Source organism: Triticum dicoccoides, chromosome 1B, assembly GCF_002162155.2.
Source record: "Triticum dicoccoides isolate Atlit2015 ecotype Zavitan chromosome 1B, WEW_v2.0, whole genome shotgun sequence".
Taxonomy (NCBI): domain Eukaryota; kingdom Viridiplantae; phylum Streptophyta; class Magnoliopsida; order Poales; family Poaceae; genus Triticum; species Triticum dicoccoides.
In genome coordinates this window covers 426,611,631-426,617,808 of record NC_041381.1, presented here as the reverse complement: position 1 = coordinate 426,617,808, position 6,178 = coordinate 426,611,631, and positions in this window count along the sequence as shown.

The window sequence follows — 6,178 nt, the reverse complement described above, 5'->3', positions numbered from 1 at the left end:
CCACGGTCACCGTGCGCCCGCGCCGCACCCCTGGGGGCTTCGCCCTGCGCCCGTTCCGGCCTGTCGCCTGCGCCCAAAACCGCCCGATCGGGCGCACCCGATCCGTTAGGCCCCTATGGGCCTATGACAAGTGGGGCCTCAAGCCCCCCCCCCCAAAAAGGGAAATAAAAAAAAAATAAATAAAAATAAATAAATAGATAATAATAATTAAATTAATTAATTAATTAACGAATTAATTAAGTTAATTAGTCACAATTAGATTAACCTAATTAACTGTTAGTTAATTAATCAAGCAATGACAGTGGGGCCCACCCCCCTAATTAATTATGATTAGTTTAATTAATCTGTTAATTAAAATGTGTCACTGACGAGTGGGACCCACTGGTTAGGTTGACCAGTCAACTCTGTTGACTGCTGACATCAGCATGACATCATGCTGATGTCATTAATCTATTTTCCCGAATTAATTTAAATAATTAATTAAATTCCAGAAATTAATAAAATCTTTAGAAAATCATATCTTTTAATCCGTAACTCGGATTAAAATATTTTGAACATCAAAGTTGCTCAGAACGACGAGACGAATCTGGATACGCAGTCCGTTCGTCCGCCACGCACCCCTAACATATCAAACTTGCAACTTTCTCCCTCCGGCTCCTTTGCCCGAAAACACGAAACACCGGGGATATTTTCCCGGATGTTTCCCCCTTCACCGGTATCGCCCATCCCTACGTTAGGTCACCCCTAGCACAACGTATTGCCGCGTCTTGCTTTGTGTTACATTTGATTGCTCCGTTATTTATTGTGTTTCCCCTCCGTTACTCCTTTCCGGTAGACTCCGAGACCGATGCTGATGCCCCTGTGGTCGACTACGTCACCGACGACCCCTCTCTCTTGCCAGAGCAACCAGGCAAGCCCCCCTTTGATCATCAGATATCGCCTACTCTTCTCTATACTGCTTGCATTAGAGTAGTGTAGTATGTTACTGCTTTCAGTTAATCCTATACTGCTGCATAGCCTGTCCTTGCTACTACTGTTGTTACCTTTATCTGCTTTCCTACTGATTAGTATAGGATGCTAGTGTTCCATCAGTGGCCCTACACTCTTGTCCGTCTGCCATGCTATACTACTGGGCCGTGATCACTTCGGGAGGTGATCACGGGCATATACTATATACTTTACACAGTTACATTACCTGTATACTGTTCGGAGACGGGGGCTGAAGGGGCAGGTGGCTCCATCCCGGTAGAGGTGGGCCTGGGTTCCCGACGGCCCCCGACTGTTACTTTGTGGCGGAGCGGCAGGGCAGGTTGAGACCACCTAGGAGACAGGTGGGCCTGGCCCTGTTCGGCATTCGCGGATACTTAACACGCTTAACGAGATCTTGGTATTTGATCTGAGTTGGCTATGAGCCTATACGCACTAACCATCTACGCGGGAGTAGTTATGGGTATCCCGGCGTCGTGGTATCAGCCGAAGCACTTCAGACGTCAGCGACGGAGCGGCGCGCGCCGAATTGGACTGGAACGCCACTAGGCTAGGTCTGCTTTCGGCCGCCCACGCAACATGCAGGTGTGCTCAGGGCGATGGGCCCAGACCCCCGCACGCTTAGGTTTAGACCGGCGTGCTGGCCTCTCTGTTGTGCCTAGGTGGGGCTGCGACGTGTTGATCTTCCGCGGCCGGGCATGACCCAGGAAAGTGTGTCCGGCCAAATGGGATCAAGCGTGTTGGGTAAGTTGGTGCACCCCTGCAGGGAAGTTAATCTATTCGAATAGCCATGATCTTCGGTAACAGGACGACTTGGAGTTGTACCTTGACCTTATGACAACTAGAATCGGATACTTAATAAAACACACCCTTTCAAGTTCCACAGACAACCCAGTGATCGCTCTTCCACAGGGCGACGAGGGGAGGATCGCCGGGTAGGTTTATGCTATGTGATGCTACTGGAGATGCTACTTGGAGATGCTACTTGGAGGACTTCAATCTACTCTCTTCTACATGCTGCAAGACGGAGGCTGCCAGAAGCGTAGTCTTCGACAGGATTAGCTATCCCCCTCTTATTCTGGCATTCTGCAGTTCAGTCCACCGATATGGCCCTTTACACATATACCCATGCATATGTAGTGTAGCTCCTTGCTTGCGAGTACTTTGGATGAGTACTCACGGTTGCTTTCTCCCCCCTTTTCCCCCTTTCTTTTCTTTCTGGTTGCCGCAACCAGACGTTGGAGCCCAGGATCCAGATGCCACCTTCGGCTACGACGGCTACTACTCTGGAGGTGCCTACTACTACGTGCAGGCTGCTGTTGACGACCGGGAGTAGTTTAGGAGGATCCCAGGCAGGAGGCCTGCGCCTCTTTCGATCTGTATCCCAGTTTGTGCTAGCCTTCTTAAGGCAAACTTGTTTAACTTATGTCTGTACTCAGATATTGTTGCTTCCGCTGACTCGTCTATGATCGAGCACTTGTATTCGAGCCCTCGAGGCCCCTGACTTGTATTATGATGCTTGTATGACTTATTTATGTTTTAGAGTTGTGTTGTGATATCTTCCCGTGAGTCCCTGATCTTGATCGTACACATTTGCGTGCATGATTAGTGTACGATTGAATCGGGGGCGTCACAAGTTGGTATCAGAGCCAACTGCCTGTAGGAATCCCCCTTTCCAACTCCTTGGCCGAAGTCGAGTCTAGTCGTTGAAAAACTTTTACTAACATGGCTGTGTGGCCCATGGGCCCACGTCGCCATCGGGTGGTAGTAGGATCTTTTACTCCTCGACCTATACTCTGGGACTCTGATCTCTCTACTATTCGGGTTAAATGAATTTGCTAACTCTAAGAATAGGATCTCGTGATCGCATCCACCCGGAGAGCCCCTTACTGCAGAGGATCACCTGCTACATCGGAAGATTCTGAAGATACTCTCTGATGTTCTCTCGAGACTTTGTGCCCATCACTTTTGCTATTCTTGACCACCGATAAATCCGTATCGATAACTACTTACACTTGCCATTCATATGATCATCCCCCATTGATCTTGTTATTACAAGATACCCTGAAGTTTTCTCTATTGTTCCGAGAATACTTTGTGCCTACTGCCTAGCAGTTCTTTGCCACGTGAATACCCCCTTCAAATAAATTCTCGCACTTATCGAGTATCTGCTCATCCCCTAGTTGTTCATGTGTTACACAAAAGTCTTCGAAATACCACCCGATATTCCGAAAATCCTTAGCAACCTATTGCTCTGGAATTTCTTGTTTGCTTTCATTATGATTAATCCCATAAGTATAGAAATCTTATTGACATTCCTTGTCATTATCACTTTGAGTCTGATGACTCAATATGTTGCGAATAATAATTGATCCTTATAAATTACCTTTCCGGCTGAGCTTCCATTCTTTTAACTGGAATTGGTTCTCGACCAATCCAATTGTCGTTGATTGTACCCTAAGGCTATTCAACTTATCCATCCCTAATCAGAGCATTGCTTCTGATCCCTTGATTTGGAAATCATAATTCCTTTGCATTTGGCAATTGAGTTAGTCAGTTGTTTCTATAATCTGATCTCCTTGCATTCTTCTTCCTCTAGTTGAGTACCGATACTCGTATCAGATCCTTTGTGGACCATCAAGTCCTTTGTTGGATTGTTATCCGACAGTGTCCTTCACATTTGATCACCTTGTGAGTTCTTCCCCTGATACATAATGCCTTTGTTAAGTTGTATCCTCTGCTTGGCCAACCATGCTCTGCTTTCGGGCTTGTGTTATTTACTCTTGAAACTTGTGGTATATGTTTCTAAGAAGCCCCTATGGGTTGAACATATGCCTTCTCTAAACCGTGTGAACCCGAAAGTTTTCACGAGTCATACTCTTCTGGTGCTTCACCAGATAAAATTTCAACACTGCAACTTCCTCGAACGTGAGAAGTGAATGAAAGGTTATGCATTGGAGAAGTGGGAGTCGACCTTGAACTTGTGTTCATGCCCATGGACACGATGTAGATCTTATCATTAAAGCTTCTCTTAAATAAATTATTCCTTTGGTATAAGTTCATCTTATATCTAGGATCTGGCCTTTTGCAACCGTGGTTCCGACCATGATTGTTCTTCTTTGATCTCATTTCTCGGACAAGTTAAAACAATTGTCTTCTATGGATCAATACACTAGTCCAACCTTTACTTTGATCTTGTGTCGAGTATTACCCCCCTGGCATCTCGAGATTATCATGGAACTGCATAACTTTTTATGAGTTCTTCATCAAATGCTACCTTCCCACTGATTCCAATTTTTCGCGGGCTCTGAGTTATTGAACACTCAAAGACACCGATAACTGAACCGAGTCCGCACTACGGTTCAACAACTCTTCGGTAAGCTTCTATAAGTACGAGTTTGTACCCGATCACGCCATTCCTAGCTTGTTTGGCTATATCATTGTCGTGATGATATTAACTGTGCTACCCGGTCCTTCTTCTCGGAGCACAATTTTCGACGATGAACTAACCTTACGTCGATCCTCATCATCATACCATTTCGCCTTGAACAACAAGCTTGGTTTCGAGTTGTGTCGTACCCTTGGTTCCAATAACCTTTCACTTCATCATTACTTTGACTTGTTGTCGTCGCCGATCGATTACATCTTCATGAACTCTCGCGACAAAGGTGTCGTGATCATCAACATTCTGAGCTCATCCAGGATATCAATTGAATTCATGATGAGAAATACCATCCTTGCCCTCGATGAATTGTATTATCGTCGACCACTTTATTGCCCTCCCACCAACACAAGCTTGTTCATGTTTGGTGTTATACCTTGAGTTCCTTGCTATCCGGCAATTGTTCTTCTTTACCTTGGAGTATTACCATCCTTTATGTCAAGAATGTTCTGAGATTTGTTCCGCCTCTTGAGAATTCTTGACATAGAAATACTTCTCACCATCACCATTTTTTCTTGGTCCCCGTGTTAATTCCAACAAGTGAACGGTGTTGTTTGGATTCTTTCCTTCTAGCAACCCTATTTTTTGAAGTTAATGGTCGAAAGTTCATTCTTAGGCTATTGACTATTGAATCACCATTCTGACATTGGTCGTGCAACCCCACCCATATTTCGGGTGCACCTTTCAACCAATGTTTAATTGTGTATGTTTTCCTCGAGCATACATCACTATACCATTTGATCTGACAAATGTCATCTTCTTGTTCACATTATTGTGGAAATCCATCTTTTGAAAATCTCAATGAATTGTCGCTGAGTCAATCAGCCACCTCCTCACCTCTCCTTGGTTTAATGATGAACTATTGTTTCAGGAACCCGCTCCCATAGTTCATTTCCCGAGAATCTTGCAATGCCATTTCAATGATTTGTGTTGCGCCTTTTCTTCTCGGACATCCTGAGTCTGAGGCATCATGACACCAATTGGATCTGAATCTTGGTCAGATATGATGGTTGGGACAACTTTCCAGGAGTTATGTTGTTTGTCCTTTGGTGACCCGGTAACATGATGTCATGCCTAGCACCCCCCCTGGTTGGAGGACCTATCATTATGATTTCTTTTGCAAGGATAACCATTCGTCCTGGAGGAAGTGGTAGGACTTATTTTATAAGTTACTCCTGATGGATCATTGGTGTATCCGAAGTCGGGCCCTTGATTGAAACACCATATCATTGCTACCTGAAGCATGTCTATGGTACTCCGTTCATCACTAAGAACATTTGAAGCACAACGCTAAATTTCTCTTTATCAATTATCCAAACACCGTTGTATGGGTAATGTCATGAAATTTTTCTCCCCTTACCTAAAATGGTTTTCTACCTACTATCCTGTCATGGATATCATCTGCTTGTCCTTGGGAAGGATATACCCCTGGAAAATGTGTTTAAACACATTTTTCCTTTCCATTGATCTGGTTAAATCCGATAATCATATCTTCCTTTCCATTGTTTGGTTTAACCTTTCTTGTGATCTATGAGATCTAAGCAGTAATATTCTCCTACTTTTGTAAACACCTCGGTGTACAATTCTGTCAGTAAGACCCTGTTACTTTTGTTGATGACATTCCGGTAACCACCGATGGACGAGAACTTTGCCTAATGGTCCACCTCGTTCAACAAGCAGGAAAATGGTTCTCTTCGTCCCTCGCCCTTGGTACCGACGTTGTTACCGACATAACTGACAGGTTATTCT